The sequence below is a fragment of the Rattus norvegicus genome, chromosome 2 (assembly GCF_036323735.1).
Source record: "Rattus norvegicus strain BN/NHsdMcwi chromosome 2, GRCr8, whole genome shotgun sequence".
Taxonomy (NCBI): Eukaryota; Metazoa; Chordata; class Mammalia; order Rodentia; family Muridae; genus Rattus; species Rattus norvegicus.
The window spans coordinates 193,172,596-193,195,590 of NC_086020.1; the positions used below are offsets into that span (position 1 = coordinate 193,172,596).

The following is a 22,995-nucleotide window of genomic DNA, read 5'->3' on the forward strand; positions in this document are numbered from 1 at the left end:
TCAAAGCCAACTACAGTCACACAGTGAATTCAAGGCCAGCCTAGGGCTACATTGAGACCCTATGTCTCAAAAGAAAATACTGTTGGTCTGATCCGTGTACTAATTTTAGCAATATCATGTAGTTCTTTCTAAATGTCTCTTCTGAGTTCACTTTGACACTAGAATGATGCAGATGAACATGGAACTTTGAAGTTGTTATTCATCTTTAAAATTAACTGGGGCTGGGGATTTAGCTCAGTGGTAGAGCGCTTGCCTAGGAAGCGCAAGGCCCTGGGTTCGATCCCCAGCTCCGAAAAAAACAAAAAACAAAAAACAAAAAAAATTGACTAAGTTTATCATTTAAGCTTCATATAGCACAACAGAAATAACTAAGCAGACTGAATATTAAGGATCAGTTATCTCTATTTACATGAGACTTCTCTGGCTAAGAGTTCACTTGACAAACTGTATTGAGCAAAAGTGGTGACTGTCTGACCACACAGAAGGGACTTACAATAAAGCCAGTGTCAGGGTTCACGCTACAAAAAAAAAAAAAAACGGTGTTCTAAACCAAATTCTCCTCGCACTGGCTTTAAAGGAAAAGCCTTAAACTACTGGCTACATCAGATCTGTTCCCGTCAGATCTGGACAAGTTCTAATCTGGGATGTATACATCAACTGCCCTCTTGCAAAGAGAGACCTTTCCAAATATGAGTGCAAACTGTTTTACATGCTCACAGGAACACTCGGGTCCTTTTCATTCTTGTTTTGTTTTCATTCTTGTTCTTCCAGACAGGGTTTTTCTATACAACTGTACTGACTGTCCTGGAATTTGTTTTGTAGACCAGGCTGGCCTTGAACTCTCAGAGACCCATCTGCCTCTGCCTCCTGAGTGCTGGGAGTAAAGGCATGCACCACCATGCCTGGCACTTGCATCATTTTCTCCCTCAAATTTTTCAAAAGATTCCAAACTTTTCATATTTAATTTTGCTGTAATGTTTTTTCATTTACGAGGTTTTATAACAAAGTTCTTAAAATACGTAATAAGAGTATTATATAAATATACAGCAAAATAAAACTTTCAAAAATGAAATATTAATAAAATTAATTTTAAAACATGCTGCAGGGTCAACAAGACACACCTTTGTGTAAAAACACTTGCCCTGAGGCACAATGACCTGATGATTGACACCTCATGATGCAAAGAGAAAACCACCCACCAAGGGTTGTTTTCTATCCTCCACACACGTTCTGTGGCACACGCATCTGCATGCATACATATACTCACAAACAACACAAATTAATAAATATAACATAACTTTTAAAATACGCAAGTAGATTACTCGTAAACTAGAGGCACGAGAAATTTTCTGCTCTAGAGCAAGGTCTCTGTGGATCTGGAAGGGCTCTGTCTTGTTATCTTTCCTAGTAAATATTTATTTAAAACAAAATAGCTTAGCTAAAACAGGACCTTTTATCAAGATCATCAACTGGTATGGACAAAATCTGATTTTCCTTTAATAACTATAGCTTACTAAAAAGTGTACTTTTCATAAATTGTCATTAGAAGGTATTCTGCTAAAAAGATGCTTCATTCTATAAATGCCTTTGCACTTCCTCTCCTTAATCCAAATATTAGTCTCAAAGGTTTTCTCTGTCTAGAGTTTTAATAGGAAAAAGAAACTTTGACTCCTGAGAACTAGATACATAGTGGGGGGTTCACATTATTGGTATCTACTCTTGCAGTGTGTATCACCTGAATTCTCAATAAATGAAGAAGATTCATTTAGAAGAAAAATGTTTTCATTTTCACAGTACTTCTAAAAGAAAGGCATATAATTACAAAAGATATTTTGCTTGGCAAAGTTTTTCTTTGATGCAAAATCGTAAAAAAAAAAATTGATTTTCATGCTCATGCATCTTTGAGCTAAGTTTCTCCATTAAAATTTACCCTAGTGAAAGAAAATCAGAAGAATGTCTTTGAACAACAGAAAATAAGGTTTATTAACTCCTCTATGAGAGTTTGTACTTTAGAATATAGAAGGTACTTTCCAACATGGACTATTAACCTATAATTTTGATAGTAATTTATTGACATATAATTAACTCATAAAACTCAACCTTAACTATGGAATTCAGAATATTCACAGCCAATGCAACTGCCATCACCACACAACTCCAGAGCCCTTTTGCCTTCAGACCTCAAATCCAACAGAGCTCACACCTCACCCCCTTTCCCAGACACCTGACATCATGTCTCCTCCCTTTCAACAGGTTCACCGTGTCTGGATATTTTATGCAAAAAGAGCCAGAAGATTGTGCATATAGTTTTAAAAATAAAGTTATTTAATTCATTTTATCGCAAATAATTTTGTGGATTAATAATAATAGCAAGAAAGAAAACATGCTAATATTTTTAAAAATTAGTGACACTATGAAATTAATACATTCTATATTTCAGAAACATAATTTGTGTCTATTTCCCTAGTCTAGTCTTTATAGCATCATAACAGTTTCAATAGAAATGTCGAATACAGCATATATTTCATGGTGTTTTGGATCTACTTGTAATCTCGCCTTTCAAGACAAAACACATTCTCAGTAAGCTCTTGATTTAAAACCAGGTTTCACTTAGCGTCATCCCTGGGTAAATCACATTATTAGATCAATTGTCAGCTAAGTTCAACTACAATCCAAAATCGCTCTGAGCTTCTGCCAGCAAGAATGAAATTACTTTATAATCTACTGTAGTCCACACAATTTTTATTTTTAAGGAAAGAGGTTTTCAGGGTTTAACTCTAAATAACAATCAGGTCACTCACGTTTGCAAAATAAGAACTTGTGATGGTAGAGGTTAAAGCCCTCAAAAACTTTTTTTTAATTACCCTGTGCAGTTCAGTATACACCCAAACCGACAACAAAATTAACATTCATATTTAATGCAGATAGAAGAAGATTTTAAAATTGTATTATTTTAGAGAAAAAAAATACTCACAACTGGGCAGTGTCCCTGCAGTCTGCCCTCTTCCTCACAGAATGAGAGCAGAAATGAAGCAGCTATGTTGACTTCCCAGCAGAGCAGAGCAGAGCAGAGCAGGCACTTTCCTGGCTTATCAGAGGCTGGACAGGGGACACGGCATCCACTTAGGCTCCAGACACTCTGCAGAGCAGCGCCTCAGCTCTATCTCACAAACTTCCCACACAGTCCTCTCTTGGGTCAAAACAGGGCAATTACAGGCTGACATAAATCAAAATATAACTGGTCCATCAGGGACTGAGGCCTTTGGGACCTGAAGGTCCCCCTCTTCAGAGCTCCTTGTTGTTTACTTAACAAATGCTTTGTGCTTTGGATTTGGTGTTCTTCCACTTTAGCTATAAAACATTGGGTCTCTGCAAACCAGTAAGTGATGTATGCAGAAGTGGGGGAGCTGTGGAGGAAGAACTGGTGTCCACGTTGATTGAAAAATCCATTAACACAGGTGCTGGACGGCTCAATTTGTTTGTCTTGTATCTTCTTTTTCCTACAGAAATATGAGTTGCTACACCAATTAAATGTATGAATAATGATTTATACATTAGTACACTGTTCAATGTGTATATATATATATACATATATATATATATATATTATCCTCCGTGTTTCCCTCCTTTTCCATAAAGAAAAGTACTATAAATAGACACCAGACTCCAGTGCTTGCTTAGGTTCTCATAGTTAATTAGTAAGAAACGAGATTACATGAACGTCCAAGCAAGATATGTAAATAACCACTATCGTTTTGTAAGATGTCACTTATATAAACAAAGTGTGTTGGACACCAGGCTCATGATCTCATCCCTACAATGCAGTGGTCCTCAATGTTCCTAATGCTGTGACCCTTTAATACAGTTCCTCCTGTTGTGGTGACCCCCAACCATAAAATTATTTTTGTTGCTACTTAATACTGTAATTTTGGTAATATTATGAATCATAATGTAAATATCCCTGTTTTCTGATGGTCTTAGGCGACTCCTGTGAAAGGGTCGTTGGACCCCTAAAGGGCGTCGAACCACAGGTTGAGAACCACTGCTTTAAGGCACTGTTAGGAGGCAAGGCTATGCAGTTCCACTACTAAACTCTGATTTTGTTGGTCACGCCCTCTCTGACCTAAGGCCTCTCCTGCTTTGTCTGACTTGCCGCTTTAGTCTTAGTGCGGTGTCTGACTTTGCAGTTGTTACACTCATGCTGAATTCTTCTAGTTCCTTGTTTCTACAAGCAAGAATTTCTGATGAAATCTCTAGGTCATGGCACATTAAACTGTGCTGCTTTTGTCTTTGTTTTGTTTTAAACTGAGACAGAGCGTCATATAGCCCAGGCTGGCCACAAGCTTGCAATAGAACTCAAGAGCCTTGAACCTCTGACCCTCCTGCTTCCATCGGCCAATCTCTGGAACTATAGTTCTGCAACACTATTCCCTGCTGTACCAACTTGGTGGTTTGTTTTTTGTTTTATTTTGGTTTTTGTGGTTATTTTTGTTTGTTTGCTTGTTTGTTTCTTTTATTGGATTTTTTTAATTTACATTTTAAATGTTATCCCCTTTCCCAGTTTCCTCTCCAGAAACCCCTATCCCATTCCTCAACCCCCCTGTTCTATGAGAGTCCTCCCTTGCCCCCCACCCGCTCCCTCTCACCTCTTCACCCTGACAATCCCCTACACTGGGGCATCAAGCCTTGACAGAACCAAGGCCTCTCCTCCCATTAATGCCTAAGTAGGCCATCCTCTAATACATATGTGGCTGGAGCCATAGGTCCATCCCTATGTACTCTTGGGCTGGTGGTTTAGTCCCTGGGAGTTCTGAGAGGTCTAGTTGTTGATATTGTTGTTCTTCTTATAGGGTTGCAAACCCCTTGCTTGTTCTTTGAGACAGGGTTTCACCATGTAGCCCTGGCTGTCCTGGAACTTACTCTGTAGAACAGGCTGACTTTGAACTCACAGAGATCAGACTGCCAGTCTCAAGAGCACTGGGATTAAAGGCATGTGCCACCACCAACAGACCCAATTTCTTAATAGGCAGTTCTATGTTACAAAATCTTTAGTCTATGGACTAAATAATAAAGTCACAGCACTGTTGCAGGACATTTGATCACACAGTGACCCCTGAAATTGTGTTATTTGCTGGAAAAAAAAAAAACAACCTGTTTCTACTGGTGGTGTGGCTCAACCTTAGCACACACCTTTAATCTGGCTGGAATACAGACACACCACACAATGAAGGTAAAGTTAGTTTGTAGAAGGAAACACCCATGTTTAAAAGTGATGTCTAATTGAGTGGCAGACAAAGTGACGAATCAGAGAAAGATTTGACAGAATAGGCTATGTCCGACTCTCACGAGAAGAGAGAAGAGGAAGCTACTTAAAAGAGAGCCGTTCAGAGCCTGCCCCACATGTGGCCCATACATATACAGCCATCCAATTAGACAAGATGGATGAAGCAAAGAAGGGCAGGCTGACAGGAACCGGATGTAGATCTCTCCTGAGAGACACAGCCAGAATACAGCAAATACAGAGGCGAATGCCAGCAGCAAACCACTGAACTGATAATAGGACCCCCATTGAAGGAATCAGAGAAAGAACTGGAAGAGCTCGAAGGGGCTCGAGACCCCTTATGAACAACAATGCCAAGCAACCAGAGCTTCCAGGGACTAAGCCACTACCCAAAGACTATACATGGACTGACCCTGGACTCTGACCTCATAGGAAGCAATGAATAGCCTAGTAAGAGCACCAGTGGAAGGGGAAGCCCTGGGTCCTGCTAAGACTGAACCCCCAGTGAACTAGATTGTTGGGGGGAGGGCGGCAATGGGGGGAGGATGGTGAGGGGAACACCCATAAAGAAGGGGAGGGGGAGGGACTAGGGGGATGTTTGCCCGGAAACCGGGAAAGGGAATAACACTCGAAATGTAAATAAGAAATACTCAAGTTAATAAAAATAAATAAATAAATAAATAAATAAATAAATAAATAAATAAATAAATAAAATTTTAAAAAAGAAAGCCGTGCAGAGAAAAAGAAGGCAGTTTTACCAGGAGAGTTTTACAGAGATAGGTTGAAGAGAGAACATAAGGTAAAGCTAGAGATGAGAAGGAGGCAGAAGACTAGAACATATTGCCAAAGTTAGTAAGAGGTCAAGCACAGCAATAAAAAGGATAGAGATAAAGAAGCTAGATTGAATCAGTTAATTTGGAGAGGAATTTGAGCCAGAATAACTGAGTTGAATCAGCCAATCAGATATCAGGAAGAACAAGAAAGGATGAGCGTATTCAGCAGTCAGTCTCAGAGACTGAAAACATTCTAGGCCAGAGGCTGGAAGCTTCCAGGAATAGGCCAGGGTTAGCAGACAGAAGTAGTAAACCTCAGACAACTAAATGAGGTGATTCTTTGTGTTGATTATTCCACAGAGAGAGGCTCTAACTGTGTAGCACTCGTCTGTGTGTCATCCCTGTGTGCCACCAGAACCACTGAGCTACAGGGACACTCAATCCACAGTGCTGAAAAGAAGAAAGGACAAGGCCCCCATGTGGCTGCATTCCAAAGCCACATTCCAGTTTCTAACTATGCCGATGAACCTCATTTGCTGGCAATTGATGTCACTGATGAGCACAGAGTTGTCTAAAAATCTCCTAGGCAGGTTAAACAGGGGGAATGAACAGCCCCAGATCTGACGTGTAGTCAAAAGGCCTAGACACACAGCAGCAAGATCTGCTCCCACCCTGTCCGTTTGATTTCTTCATACTCACAACCACAGTGGCATTATGAACCATGAAGAAGCAAAAGGAAACAGGGAAGTGGTCATTCCAAGAGATTTCAAGATATGTGTAAATATATGTCAATATTTTTAGATAGTGAAATGAAACAACTTTCAATTTTTGCACACAACACTGTCACCTGCATTTAACTCATAATCACATAGTTCACCAACGTGTTCCAAAAGGGTGAGGAATTCTCTTAGACTATCAACCAGTACACAGAATCCCAAATAAATAGAAATTTGTTTATAATAAATATTAACACAGTTGCCTTGCGAACAATGAACTGAAGGGCTAGAAATCTAACCCACTTCTTTTACTTATGAGTCTGTGTTCAATACGATCATTGATTGACTGCTGGGTAGAAATAACTTGCAGTGGTTTTCCTTTGCATCTTTTCATGACTAATCATGCTGAACACCTCAGGTCTTAGTCACCCATCTCTCCTCTTCTTCTTGCATCTAATTGTTTGTCTTTTCACTGTTGATTTTTAAACTTTATTTAGCTATTAGGCAGCCTTTTGCTGCATCCATGCGTTGTAACATTGTCCCAGGACATAGCCTGTCTTTCTATCCACTCCAAAGGGTCTTTTGCAGAGCAAACATTTTCATTTGATTATCTACAATGTATCAAATGCTCTGCTTAGGGATCCTACTTCTAACATTAACCCTAAAATTCTATGCCTAATTGTATATACAGCAGAGTCTCCTTACTTTTTAAGTTTTATATTTAAGTCTCTCACTTGTGTTTAGGTCACAGCTATATAAGCTGTTAGTTTATCTCAGACGCATTGATATTTGTCTATGAATGTTCAATTCTATTTTGCAGGAAGGTGATACTTGCTGAAACTATTTGTTGAAAAGGTGGATGCTCTCCCTTGAACAGTTTTGCACATTTGTCACAATTCAGTTGAGAACATTTGTGTGGATTTGTATTCTCTACATTGGACTGTAACATGTACTGTACAGGTACCTGACTTTATCGACCTGTCAAGATTTTAGATTTTCTATAACTTCTATTGTTTGTTTGTTTGTTTTTGTTCTTGTTTTTCTGTGTAACCCTGTCTATCCTGAAACTCACTCTGTAGACCAGGCTGGCCTCAAACTCAGAAATATTCCTGCCTCAGCCTCTTGAGTGCTAGATTTGGTTTTGGGGTTTGGGGTTCAGGTTGCTGGGGGGTTTGTTTGTTTGTTTGTTTGTTTGTTTGTGACATTGTCTCTCTGCACTGGATGTTCTGGAACTCACTAGGTAGACCAGACTGGCCTTAAATTCACAGAGAAACTGCCTGCCTCTGCCTTGAGAGTACTGGGATTAAAGGCAGGTGTCACCATGCCTGGGAGATTTTTAGACAGGGCCTCCCCACGTAGCTCAAGCCAGACTTGAACTCCCTAGGTACACCAGGCTGGTGTTGAATGATCTACCCTCCTCAGCCTTTCCCAAGGATTACAGTCTTAGACCACCACATGCAGCTAACACCCAAGTATCTTGCCGTTGTGATGTTGTTGAAAAGTATCAAAACAGACTGAGTCTTTATACCCAACCTTTTATGTGAATAATATTTTTGCTTTGACCCTTGATCAAAACGGTATCATTCACTGCTCAGTCACAGGTGAGGCTAGGAAATGATTACTTCATTTCTCCAAGTCTCAAGAAAGAGAAGGGCATGGCTGCCCTTAGGTGTGGTGGAGGAGAAAGTTTATTGTAGATAAAAGGGAGAGCATAGTCAGAGGCTATCTGGAAGGGTCCAGAGTGAACATGGCCATGTAATGTGGGGGAGGGGAGAGGATACAGAGCCCAAATGGGTAAAAGGGTAAACGGACAGTAGCCAATTCGACTGAATTACATAGGAAAGAGCAGCTGAGGGAAGGGCAGGCCCAGCTCTAGGCTGAAGAGATTAGGCGCCAGCAGGAGGAACCTGTCATAGGTAGGTACTGAGGGACGCTGGAAGAACCTGGAGGCCAAGTTGGTGTTGATATGTTAATAGGCACCTCAGTTAGTTTGTCCCAAGTCTGTCAGAGAATAGAGGCCTTTGGAGCTCAGAGATGTAAAAATCATAAGGGCTTCTGTTTCCTGACAAGCAGAGTTTGATTCTAAGACCCCTAATAAAGTGCCTAGGGTAGGCAGTGAGCGAGCTAGGATCAGCCACCGTGTCCTCTCCTCTCTTATATCCAGATAACAAAAGTATCTGAATGTAGACAGCTAAAGGCCATAGTGCCTGGGCCTGCTCTGTGATTTCTTGTGATTTACCAACTTGATTTGCTCCTAACTTAACCCGTGCACGTAGCAAGAAGTTAAAAAAAAAGATGTAGTCCCAGCCCCTTTCCTGAGGTGCAGGGCAGGATCGGAGTACAGCACTAGCGCTACCCACATTCTAACCATGACCAGAAGCTGCCCGGGAATGAGAGGCTGAAGACGGAGAACTGGGACTATGCGGAAATTAAGTGGCAGGTAGTTCTTACGATCTAGGCCTGCCTTAGGAAGCTTTAAAGAGGAAAGTTACATGAAAGGCTGGTTAAAATGGCAGGTTAGAAACATTGGGCACCTTCCAACGACCCCATGAGTTTCACACAGCACAGAGAGGAGGCACACGGCTGCATGGGAGAGATGTACCATAAGGAAAGCTCCAAGAGTGTGACAGCCGGTGGGGGACAGTTAGAGACCAAGTGAAAACCAGGAACACTGGGCTTTAAATTGGTAAAAGAAACAACATGGAGTCAGGTGAGAAAGAGTGTCCTTGCCACCATGCAAAAGGGCGAAAGGCAAAAGGCAAGCCTCTGAGACCACAGGCGCACAGGCTGGCACCCTACATGATGACCCTTGTGTCTGCAATCCCACATTTAGGTGGCTAAGGCTAGAAGTTAGTAAATTGGGGTCTGGCCTAAGACACAAAAGATATTGTCACAAAAACTGTGACAGCAACAAGACATCGGTGATCCGCAGAAGGAACACAGAGGAGAGGAGGCAGTGGCTGATCCTAGCTCACTCACTGCCCACCCTAGACACTCATCTTAGTCAAACTCTGCTTGTCAGGAAACAGAAGCCCCTGATTTTTACATCCCTGAGCTCCAAAGGCCTCTACTCTCAGAGTCTGGTTGAGTGATTATCCACCCTGAGAACCAACGTGGTTGTGCCTTGGAAACAGATTTACAAACTTGGGTCCACATAGTGGGAAGTATGAGGAACTGCAGAAGGGAACAAAGGGTGCTTTCTGGAGGAAACCATGGCCCTTGCCTCTGAGAAGTGAAGGGAGATCAATTGTGCACTGATACCACAGAGAGCTGGGATAGAGAAATTAGGCCAAGGGCGAGCAGGACCATTCAGTACCCACGCCTCGCCTCACCCCTATCCCAGCACTGCTTTGTCCTGACTATAGTCTACACTCTCAGAGCCTGAGGGATGCTTGCTGGAATAAAGCTGCTGCTCAGGCGTTTCCCACGCCCACATGCCCAATGGCAGCACACCTCTGCTGCAGGCAGATGCTCAACCCGCTAGTCCACAGGCTTAGCCAGCCACAGGCTTAGCCAGCCACACGCTTAGCCAGCACCGACAGTTTGAGAGCGGCTTCTACACCTGCCACACCACAGATCCTACAAAGTCAACACTGGCAACCAAGCAACAAGTCACAGGAGTGTAAGGGCTCTACCATGAAAAGTAGGGCAGGCTCAGCATTCCAACAGCCCTTTCTGGTGTAACCTGTTTGGGTTTCAGAGAGAAAATGACTCTCTCTACCCTACCCCAGCCCCACCCACACACATCAGATAAACTGTGAAACTATAAGCCTGGAGGGGTGGGGGGCAAACCACCTCTATCTTCCCTCTACCCAGCACTCCAGACACAATCTTTCTTACCTCCGTTGTGGAGAAGCAATCCAGCTTCCCATGGTAATCTGGACCTATCACACCTCCTAACACTGTTATACTCCTTCTTAGCCTGTGCTTGACAGCCTGAGCTACCAGTTCAGTGGAATGTTTGTTGTGGTTCCTGGCACGAGTGTTCTCCACTCTGGAACCAAAACTTCTAGGCCAGCAGAACTCCAGGTCTCAGGAACAAGAAGCAGAAACTTTCCTAATGAGTCACTAGGAATGATAGTGAGTGGAACTATTCCCTTTTCCACCCTTGATTCCTGGAATCATGGATCCTGGCTATGGGAGAAACTGTACCATATATCAAATGCTAATTCAAAGCGAACACTGTCTTCTAGAGAACTGTGTCCCAGCCCCTCCCCCCAGGCTGATGTCACCTAATTGTCACTGTAACTGTGTCTTCAAAGGGTCCCTTCATTCCATCTTTCTATCAGGTCAGCTGCTGCAGGATGGTGGAGAACATGGTAAGATTCCATGATCATGGGCCACTATCACACTTTTCTGATTGAGTTTCTTGGTTAGAACCAATACTATGTGGAATACCACATTGGTAGATAAGGCATTTTATAAGTCCACAGATGATGGTTTTGGCAGAAGCATTATGGGCTAAAAAGGCAAATCAATAACCAGAATAAGTATCTACTACAATAAGTACAAAGCGTTGTCCTTTCCATGAAGGAAGTGGCCCAATGTAGTCAACCTGCCACCAGGTTGCTGGCTGATCACCCCAGGAAATGGTGCCATATCTGGGCTCATATGAGTTGGTCTGTGCTGTTGGCAGGTCTGGCGCTCAGCAGAAGCTGTAGCCAGGTCAGCCTTGGTGAAGAGAAGTCTCATGTTGTCTATCCCATGTATAACTCCAGGGTCACTTTGTTCATGTGCCCACTGGGCAATGGCAGGAATGGCTGGGGAAAGAGGCCGACTGTCCCCAGAACAGATCATCTTATCCACTTGATTATAAAACTTCTTCTCGGGGTTGGGGATTTAGCTCAGTGGTAGAGCGCTTGCCTAGAAAGCGCAAGGCCCTGGGTTCGGTCCCCAGCTCTGAAAAAAAGAACCAAAAAAAAAAAAACTTCTTCTCAGCTGAAGTCACCTTCTAGTGAGTATTTACATGGAACCCAAATATCTTCACAACCTCTGCCCATTTGTAGAAATCTAACACTTCTTCCCCAGATGTTTTTCTCACCAATTTTCCAATCGTGATCTTTCCAAGTCCTTGACCATCCAGCCAATCCACTGGCTACAGCCCATGAATCAGTGAACAACTGCATATCTGGCCATTTCTCCTACCAAACAAATTATATGACCATGTGTAGTGCCCAGGTTCTGCTCACTATGAAGAATGTCCCTTTATCAGTATCTTTCAGGGTTGTCACAGAAAGTAGCTATGACACTGCAGCTGTCTACTTCTGGGTGGTGCCTGCATAACATACAGAGCTGTCAGTAAACCAGGTCCTACTATTCTCTTGCTCAGTCAACCAATCACTGGGAAAACCCTATGCAAATTTAGGTGCATGCTTGGCAGCAGACAGCATTATAACAGGAGTAGAAACTATAGCCATATGGACAATTTCTTCATGGAACTTGCTTGTGTCTTCAGGCCGGATCACATATATACCACTTCCGTTTGATAATGGACTGCTGCTGTGCATGTCCTACTTTATGACTTTGAGGGACTGATAACACCCAGCTCATGATGGGAAGCTCAGGACACATGAGAAATTGGTGGCCATTGTCAAACATTCAGTTTCTATTCCAGCCTAATAGCAGGCAAAGAGCTGTCTTTCAAAGGGAGGATAGGGGTTGGGGATTTAGCTCAGTGGTAGAGCGCTTGCCTAGGAAGCGCAAGGCCCTGGGTTCGATCCCCAGCTCCGAAAAAAAAGAACAAAAAAAAAAAAGAAACAAAGGGAGGATAGTTGTCTGCAGATGGTGGGAGAGCCTCGCTCTAAAATCCCAAAGGCCTCTTCTGTGATTCACCTACAGGAGCCTGCTAAAGGCTCCAAATAGCACTGACACCTCAGTACCATCGGGTCGGCTGGATCACATGGTCCAAGTGGTAGAGCAGCCTGCAGAGCAGCCTGGACCTGTTGAAGAGCCTCCTCCTGTTCCAGGACCCACACAAAGCAAGCAGCTTTCCAAGTCACTTGATATATGGGCTGGAGTAACACACCCACGTGAGGAATGTGCAGTCTCTAGAATCCACATAGGCTCACTTAATGCTGTGCTTCTTTCTTGGCTGGGGTAGGGGTGGGGTGAGCTAGGTGTAATAACTTATAATTCACCTTAGAACGAATGCCCCACACTGTTGGATCCCCAAGGATTTCACTGAGGTAGAAGGCCTTGAATTTTGGTTGGATATATTTCCCATCCTCTGATAGGCATATATGTTACCAACAAGTTCAAAGTAGTTGTTACCTCTTGCTCACTTTGTCCAGTCAGCATAATGGCATCACTATAGTGGACCACTTTGATATTTTGCACAAGAGACAATCAAGAGCCCATCTAATTAAGTTGTGAAACAGGTCTGACGAGTTAATATATCCTTAAGGTAAAACTGTGAAGGTATACTGCTGGCCTTGCCAACTGGAAGCAAATCGCTTCTGGTGGTCCTTACAGACAGGTACTGAGAAGAAGGCATTTGCTAGATCAGTAGCTGTGTAGCAGGTAGGAGGAGATGTGCTAATTTGCTCAAGTAAGGACACCACACCTAGTAAGGCAGTTGCAGTTGGTACTATTACCTGATTAAGCTATTGATAGTCAACTGTCATTCCTCATAATCCGCCTGTCTTCTGTACTGCACAGACAGGAGGGTTAAAGGAGATATGGTGGGACCACAGTCCACTGTCATTCCTCATAATCCGCCTGTCTTCTGCACTGCACAGACAGGAGGGTTAAAGGAGATATGGTGGGACCACAGTCCACTGTCATTCCTCATAATCCGCCTGTCTTCTGCACTGCACAGACAGGAGGGTTAAAGGAGATATGGTGGGACCACTGCTCCTGCATCTTTCAAGTCCTTGATGGTGACACTAATTTCTACAATTCCTCCAGGGAGGTGACACTGTTTTTGATTCACTATTTTCTTTGGCAATGGCAGCTCTAAAGGCTTCCATTTAGCCTTTCCAAACATAATAGCCCTTAGTCCACAGGGAACCAATGTGAGAATTCTGTCAACTTCTAAGTATATCCTAATTACACATTCTGGGACTGTGGAAATAACCACAGGATGAGTTCAGGGACCCACTGGACCTACTGTGAGTCAGACATCAGCCAAAACTCCATTAATCACCTGGCCTTCATGAACTCCTACTTTAACTGGAGGGCCACAAAGTTCCTCAGGATCTCCAAGAATTAGCATGAATTCATAACCAGTATTCTGGAAATAGACCCTGGAAACTCTATGTCCTTCCTCCAATGTACAGTTATCCTATAAAAGGTTGTAGATCCATCTGGGGAAGAACTGGAAAAAGGATAACAGTAAAACTTTAAGGTGTCTTATCAAGGCCCTTCCTCAGGGGAACCTGGCTACCCCTTCATTCAAGGGGTTCTATGTAGGTTTATTGGGGTCCCACATCTGCTCCACTACTCAGGGTGGCAGGATGCAGGAAGTTGACCTTGCTTACCCCATGCTGTCACCGAGTGGGTGTCACACAGCTGTGAAACACTGCTCCTGGGATGGGGAAGTGCAGTCTGAGGAGCTGGACACAGCTGGAGCTGGCTTGGGAGTCCCTGGGTCTGTAAGGAGGCCAGGGCCATCAGGTTCTCAGGCGCTGCTGGAATGATGCAGAAGAGCTGAGAACGGAGTGGGGGCCCAAGGGGCTGGATCTAGCCCCGGGTTGGAGGGAAAAGGGGGGACTCTGTCTGGTCCCATGGGGAGAGTCCTTGGTTTGACGGTCTTCTGATGCTTGGGCTTGGTAGTGACTGAGGCTGGGAGGTAGGGACGCCTTCTGCGGGAGATTAGACAACGACTCTTGGCTCCCCACAGCAGATCCCAAAGAAAGGAGGCAGTCCATGTTTTCAAGGTGTTTATTGTCAAGGGAAAGTGGATGAGTAAAACCGTACCCCACTTCTCAGGGTGTGCCTGAGATTAAATACCTTTTGCAGGGAGGAGTGTCTGGGAAGGAAAGTTCATTGGTTAAGCCTCCAGGCCTTTAGGTACCTCATTATAATGGGGATCTGTCTTGAGCCTATATGAACTGTAGAGGGGCCTGAAGCATTGCCCTTACAGTGACTGATGGCCACAAATAGAGGACTGATGGAGGGCTGAAGCTAGTGACAGGAGCCTAGTTTCCCCAGGAGTCAGGCAAAACTCCTACTATCCCTTGAAGGTCACTGGGGGGTCTCTAGCCTTAGCCCAACCAGGAACCAAGCTGCCTACAGTTCTAGGTCTGCAAATTGACTCGTCTGGAAATTGATTCTGAAAAGGTTGAGATTGCCTTTTGCCATGATCCAATGTAGCTTTTCCTTCTTTTGTTTGAAAATTTTTTCCGTTTATAAAAATCAAATGGAAATGCAATAGGCTTCTTATCTATTTTACTGTTGGAAATACCATGCATGATTGGTTAGCCTGTACAATGGACCATATAAGTCATGCCGTTACAAAATTCACTTTCCCAAGACATAGTCCCTTTGACTGTTAAAAATAAATAAAATTCTATTGAGGATCACAAAAAAAAAAAACCCACAAAATTCACCTTGCCTATGTTGAGCATTACAGGTTAGGTCATTATGAACACTGTTTTGTCTGTGCTGCCCATTATAATAAACATGATCACCTTGCCTCTGGCTATTCAATGCTGCCACCTGGCTCCTGCTACCTCGGGTTCCAATTCAACTCCATTCCGTTTAATTGATCCAATTGAGCAGCAGCATCTCCAACCCTAAAGTTCGGCACAAGGAAAAGGGCAACAACAAAACTCTTCCAATGTGCTGGTTCCCCTCTCACCATTTGCTTCTTGTAGGATTCATGAAAGGGCACACCTTTTCTTCCTTCCCACTGTGGTGGATTCGGTTTTACACAGTGTACCCCTAGCATTGCAATTTCCCTGAGCCTTTTCAGTAGGCCATCTTTTGACAAATGCTTCAGTCAACCATTCAACTTCTGACACCTTTTTTAACTGTGTGAGCTTCCACATTAAACCTGGAATCTCTACTCAGAGGGCCCATATCAATAAACTCAGCCTGACCTAGTTTTATGTTCCTTCCCCCACTATCCCACACCATTAAAATCCATTCCCAAACATTTCCCAGACTGCTACTTGAATAAACTAGCAAACTCAATAAGTTCCTTAGTAGTGTAGCTCACTTCCTACCTCCCCTCTAGGGGCCTGCTTTGCCTTGAGCCTGGTTATAGGTCTAGAGGCAACTATTGGTGGGCCTTGAGGAACGTCAGTATTGTCTTGCTTGGCATTCTCTTCAGAGAAAGTCACCACTGGTTTAGCAGACACTGGAGAATTAATTTCCTCAGTGAAAAAAGGCAATATTTCAAGGAATGGGGCTAAGGGTACTACTTCCTCTGGTCAGATAAACCCTTGAGAATATGAAGGATCAAAGTTCTCAGCTTCAATAGCTCCCACACAGCCCCATCCCAAGTTATAGAATTCCATCCTTTACCAATGAATGCCCTTATTTTAACTGATGATGCCCTCTGAGCCTGAGACTTGAATTTTCACTGTAATTTCGCCAACCTTATATGACGGCTCTGGTTTGATTTTCCATAACTTGAGCTCTATGACTGCTGGAGAGAAGACTCTCTTCAAGGGCACACTTAGAAAACTTCAGACTCTTTATGTGCATCTGGAACTGGTCAATTTTATCACTAATTTTATCATTGTTGTCCTTCACCATATTCTGAAGTTGGTTAATTTTATCTCACAGCTCATCCTTACCCTTCACCACTTTATCCAGAGATGATAGGAGCACCAATCAGCCGCACCGTTTTTCTTATTTTCCCCCAAACTGCCAAGCTGCCTATACTGGTCACCAAACCCACTGCCACTCACAATTGATAAATCAAGATAATCAAAGGCATTTACCTCTTTAAGTTTGAAATAGTTTCCACCATGGACCTTCAATACCCTCTAGCTCCCAGGAGAATGTCTGAAGAGGCTTCAGTAGCTGAAGGAGCTAGTAAATTAGAAGGTGTTAGTGAATTTTAAAGCCCATTCCAAATACTTAAAAGATTCATCCTTATACTTCTGTTCTGTTCCTCTAGAACCACGTATGTGTGTGTGTGTGTGTGTGTGTGTGTGTGTGTGTGTGTGTGTACATTGATTGGAATGACTTATAGGCTGTAGTCCAACTAATTCAACAGTCCAAGAATCTAGTAGTTGCTAGTCCCACAAGACTAAGTCTCTCCTCAGCTGGTCTTCTGTATAAACTGGAATCTCCAAGAATTAGACTCCAATGCTGGTGAAGGAATGGATGTGCTGGCAAAGCGAAGGCAAACAGTCAAAGAACAAATGAACCCCTTCCTTCTTCCATTGTCCTTATATAAGCTTTCAACAGAAGGTAAGGCCCAGATTAAAGGTGTGTCTTGAGATTTGAATTAAAGCATATGCCAACCCAACTCAAATCAAAATCCTATGTTCAAGATCCAGATCAAAGGCTTTTGTCTTCCTGCCTCAAGACCCAGACCACCGGTGTGCCCTCCATTTCTGGATTGTAGGTCATTACACATGTAATCAAGCTGACATCTGAGAAAAGTCATCACAATAAGTACTGAGAGAAAACATTTACAAACAACACTATCCAGAATATTAAAGAACTCTTACAACTCATCAACAAAAACAGTCTAATTTCTCTTTAAAACGTTTATGTATTTTTATCTGTGCGTACGAGAGCCACATGGATGCAGTGCCACAAGCTAGAAGAGAGGATTTGATGCTCTAGAGCTGAGTTACAGCAGCTGGGAGCTCCCTGGTGTGGGTGCTACCTGGTGTGGGTGCTACATATCAAATCTGGTTCCTCTTCAAGAATGGCAAGTACTCTCAACTGCCAACCCATCTCCCCAGCCCCAAGACAACCTAATACACATAAAATCCTTACAGGACTTCAGTAGGTATCTCTCTAAAGATACACAAATGGAAAAAAACGCACACACGTCTGCTCGGTACTATTAGCAACTAGGAAAATGGAGGTCAAACTATAATGGAGTGCTACTTTTTACCCAGTAGGATGTGCATAAAAGAAAGTGAAGTGCGGAGGACATGAGAGAAATTGGAAGGCTAGTGGGCGTGTAAGGTGACAGCAGGTTGGTGGCATCTCAAACAACTAAACATACAGTCTCTGTACGACCAAGCAGTTCCGCTCCTTATGTTTATAATACAACCAGAAACGCTTAAAACAGATGCTACTTGTCCTTAACAACATTATTCAAAAGATGGAAGCCATACAAATGTCCATCAAGAAACGGATGAGTGGTTCTTGCTCTTCCCTGTTCCAGAGACAGCCACATCTTCCATACAGGGCCAACCTTGACCTGTAGACAAGATAGTGAAGATCGGTGTGAACAGATTTGGTCACATTGGGCTCCTGGGTACCAGAGCTACCTTCTGCTCTACAGTTGGCAAAGTGGAGATTGTTGCTATCAACGATCCCTTCATTGACCTCAACTACATGGTCTACATGTTCCAGTATGACTCTACCCATGGCAAATTCAATGGTACAGTCAAGGCTGAGAATGGGAAGCTTGTCATCAATGGGAAGCCTGTCACCATCTTCCAGGAGCGAGATCCTGCTAACATCAAATGGGTGACGCTGGTGCTGAGTATGTTGTGGAGTCTACTGGTGTCTTCACCACCAGGGAGAAGGCTGGGGCCCACTTGATGGGTGGGGCCAAAAGGGTCATCATCTCTGCCCCTTCAGCCTATGCACCATATTTGTGATGAGTGTGAAATATGACAACTCACTCAAGATTGTCAGCAATGCATCCTGCACCACCCACTGCTTACCACCACCACCCCGGAAAAGGTCATCCATGACTTTGGCATTGTGGAAAGGTTCATGACCACAATCCATGCCATCACTGCCACTCAGAAGACTGTGGATGGCCTCTCTGAAAAGCTGTGGCGTGATGGCCGTGGGGCAGCCCAGAACATCATTCCTACATCCACTGGTGCTGCCAAGGCTGTGGGCAAGGTCATCCCAGAGCTGAACAGGAAGTTCACTGGCATGGCCTTCAGTGTTCTTACCTCCAATGTATCTGTTGTGGATCTGACATGCCGCCTGGAGAAACCTGCCAAGTATGATGACATCAAGAAGGTGGCGAAGCAGACATCGAGGGTCCACTAAAGGGCATCCTGGGCTACACTGAGGACCAGGTTGTCTCCTGTGACTTCAACAGCAACTCCCACTCTTTCACCTTTGGGCTGGCATTGCTCTCAATGTCAACTTTGTAAAGTTCATTCCCTGGTATGACAATGAATATGACTGCAGCAACAGGGTGGTAGACCTCATGACCTACATGGCCTCCAAGGAGTAAGAAACCCTGGACCACCCACCCCACCCCAGCAAGGACACTGAAAGCAAGAGAGAGGCCCTCAGTTGCTGAGGAGTCCCCATCCCAACTCAGCCCCCCACACTGAGCATCTCCCTCACAATTCCATCCCAGACCCCATAATGACAGGAGGGGCCTAGGGAGCCCTCTCTACTCTCTTGAATACCATCAGTAAAGTTTGCTGCAACACTCCCCACCAAAGAAATGAATAAGTAAACAGATTATAGTATGGCTAGTTGACGGAATATTACTTAGTCATAAAAGATGAAGTATATTCACTTGATACAGTAAGGAAAACCCTCAAAATATTATGTTTAGTGAAAAAGACCTAGCCACAAAAAGTCGTAAGTCATGTCTATGGTTCTGTTTCTATGAAATACCTAGAATCAGGAAATCTGCTGTAGGATTACTGAGAGATGGGTTGGGAAGACTGGAGAAACCAGCTCAATGGGTTGGCCTATCCTTTGGGGGTGGGATGTGTTTTGGAAGTAGATAGAGGTGGTAATTATACAATATTATAAATGTGCTGGTTTCCAGTGAATTCTTCACTAATTTTGAGATGGAAGAGAAGGCTCGGCAGCTAAGAACGCCGGCTGCTCCACTAGACAGCCCGGGTTTTACTCCTCGCTGTTCGAGGCTCCAGTTCCAGTGACTTCGATGCCTTCTTCCGCCCTCCACGGACTCCAGGCAAACACTTGCATGAACATAAAAACAGGAAAATCTCTCAGAATGAGTCAAATGCTCATATACATAATAAACTAAAGACACTTTAAATAGTTAATTCTATATTTTATGAATCTTCGTTGAAATTTTTTATGAGCCAGGCTTCGCAGCCAGTTCGTGCTAAGACACCAGAAAGGACATCTCTAACAGTACTGGCCCACCTTTTGTTCAGCTCGAGTGAAATCCATTTTGTTTTGAAGCTGTCTTATTTAATTTAAATACAAGATTAGATACATCTTCCAACCCTAAACAAAACAGTGCAAACCAGAGTTAAAGATAAGTGATTTGTTTCTTTCCCTAAAGTGTTTTAAAACATATTTGAGATTTTTAATAGCAAAAACAAGCTATATTAAATGCAGATGGATCATTTCTATATAATTGGCTTTTCAGTCTTAATCTGGCTCTGAACTGTTTACTCCACTTTGGTAATTAGCCATTATCAACCACATTAATGAAACAGAAACCACCAATCATTAATAAAAGGCTTGTCACACAGAATTTAAACAAAGAACAAGATTTGGACAGGCCGGAGCCTGTTAGAAGCTCCTTCTTCTAATCACATGAGTATTTCAGTTATTTTGTTGTTGTTTTCTGGAGACCTGCAGTGTGTCCTTTGGTATAGCTGTCCAGCAGCCTGTCAGGATTCTTTAATACGATGACAGTGATTTAACAGAAGCTTTTTCGCCCAGTATGTGAAATGCTGAGCCTCCAGCTACTTATCGACGTGTAAATAACCGAAGTGGGATTCCCTACTGAAGCAAGCCACACTGGAGATCTTGTTTTCTGGTTAGCTATTTTCCAATCCAACTGAAAAGAAGCAGAAAAGACATATTTCTTAGTCTAGAATTTCTAGAATTAAAAACAAACAGAAAGACACATTTCTCCTGAGGTGGCATGGCAAAACTATAGCTTATATAAAACTGAAAAACAGGGGGTTGTGGATTTAGCTCAGTGGTAGAGCACTTGCTTAGCAAGCGCAAGGCCCTGGGTTCGGTCCTCAGCTCCAAAGGAAAAAAAAAATTTCCAACTACAATTTTTTTTTGTTTGCTCAGATTCAATGAGAATGCCACGCAGTTTAAAGTAATTAGTAAGAAGATGAGCTACAGGACTGTGATAATTTCTCCCTAAAGTTTAATAGTTTATAAGGTTAAGGACTAAGGACATTACTTTCTTAAGATAAAGGAGAATATTGCAGTGCAGCTCAAAACACATGGGGTAATATGGAGACACAAGCACACACAGCAGTCAGGACTGATACCAGGTGAGCGTGACCACTGAGCTACTTTTTTAGTTCATTATTGCCCTCGACTGCCTGAAGGGACCAATCTGTAATTACAGAGTAAGAAAACGTCATGAGAGGGCTCAACAGGTAAAAGACACTTGCTACCAAGTCCACTGCCCTGAGTGTGAGCCCAGAATCCACACAGTGGAAGAGAGAAAGAACGCTTGCAAGCTATTCTCTGTCCTCCTCGACAACACACACCATAGTGTGCAGATAAGTGCACACATGTGTGCATGCACTCAAAGGATAAATGCTCTTTTTAAAAAAAAGAGGTGGGCTGGGGATTTAGCTCAGTGGTAGAGCGCTTACCTAGGAAGCGCAAGGCCCTGGGTTCGGTCCCCAGCTCCGAAAAAAAAAGAAAAAAAAAAAAAAAAAAAAAGAGGTAAGCTCCAATATGTAGTAGGAGATCAAATCCAAGCTTTTTCTTTCATTATTATTCCATCAGTCTCTTGGTCTCTATCTTCTTCATGACTGAGCTCCCACTGTACACAGGGCCTGCCTCGAGGTGAGCTAGGTGTTCTAAATGAGGAAGAATGATGGCTACTATGACAGCTGAACTGCCTCCAGCATCCAGGAAGCAGCACTCAGTTAAGGAGTTCCTGACCCAGACCTTTCATTTGGAACTCAAGGTCTATCTAGTTTTGTAGGAAGGAGCACAACGGAACACTAACAGTTGACAATTCGTTTATGCCGCTGTCAATGCTTTATCTCGCTGGGATGCAATTGTCTCAATTTCCATTTGCCTAAACTAATCAGTTCTGTGTATTTTATAAAAGAGGCACCATCTTTATTTCCTTGGCGGTACTACAGCAACTTATGTATAAACATTATTCAATAAATACTTGCTGAAACCAAAATGCGTCTTCTGAATATTTTTCTTTCCTTTAATTTTTCATTTATTATTCTCCTTTGAGTGTGAGTGTGTGCACACCCCAGCACGAGCCTCTGGGTCAGATGATAACTTTGGGGGATCCATTTTCTCCTTTCATTATGAGGTCTAGGAATCAAACTCAGATACCCAGGGTGCATAACCATTGTTACCTGCTGGGCCATCTCACCAGCCTCTTCCTCTTGAGTCCCATGCTGTTTCTACTATATTAATATAATACAGACTTTTCAGAATAATCTATAGCAAATGTCAAGGCCATTTCTACCTGCTCTACCAGTTGATAACTAAGTAATACAAATAAATGTGCTTGACAAAAAGCAACTGAGGGAGGGCTTACATATCCCAGTCCACACTTAGAAAAGCCCAGGTAAAGATTGAAAAAGAACAGGAACCAGGAGGCAGGAACTGAAGCAGAAACCATGGAAAAGTACTGCTTACTGGCTTGCCTTTTTTTTTATAACCCAGGACCACCTGCCCAGGGTTAACAGTGCTCAGTGTGGCCTAGGTCCTCCCGAATCAATCATCAGTCAAAAAGCTGCCCCCCATTTACCTGCCCACAGTCCACTCTGATGAGTTTTCTCAGTTATGCTTCCCTCTTTCCAAGTGACTCTAGCTTGTGTCAAGTTGATCAAAAAAAAATTCTAACTAGCATGCAATAATTTTTCTAAATATTAATGGTTAGTAATGGATTACTTTGATTTATGTTAAGGGGTACATTGCTGTTGTTATGGGGGAGGAGTAGCTTTTGTAGTATTACAGATCCAATCTGGGACTTCCAACATGCTAAGCAAATACTCCATCATTAAGCTACGTCCCTGTCCCCAACTCAAAACGTTGTGGCTTCTAATTACAACTAGATGGCATTTTAATGAAATTGCCCTAAGTGGTCTTTTACATATACATTCCAAACATATCAATAAAATCAGCATGAAGGCTGGGACTATAACCTGAACTTAGATCCCTGGTATTCAATGAAGCC

General features: G+C 43.0%; 1 protein-coding gene and 1 pseudogene across 1 annotated transcript in view; one reads left to right on the top strand and one right to left on the bottom strand.

The window, feature by feature from the left end:
- Window positions 1-3,103, bottom strand: part of Nr1h5 (nuclear receptor subfamily 1, group H, member 5) — a 26,337-nt gene extending 23,234 nt beyond the window's left edge. Inside the window, exon 1 of the mRNA XM_003749366.6 lies at window positions 2,975-3,103. The gene's annotated coding sequence lies outside the window, so the exon portion shown is untranslated. The remainder of the gene's footprint in view (window positions 1-2,974) is intronic.
- A 13,941-nt stretch (window positions 3,104-17,044) lies between these two features.
- Window positions 17,045-19,130, top strand: LOC108350203 (glyceraldehyde-3-phosphate dehydrogenase pseudogene; annotated as a pseudogene).
- Window positions 19,131-22,995: the final 3,865 nt, after the last annotated feature.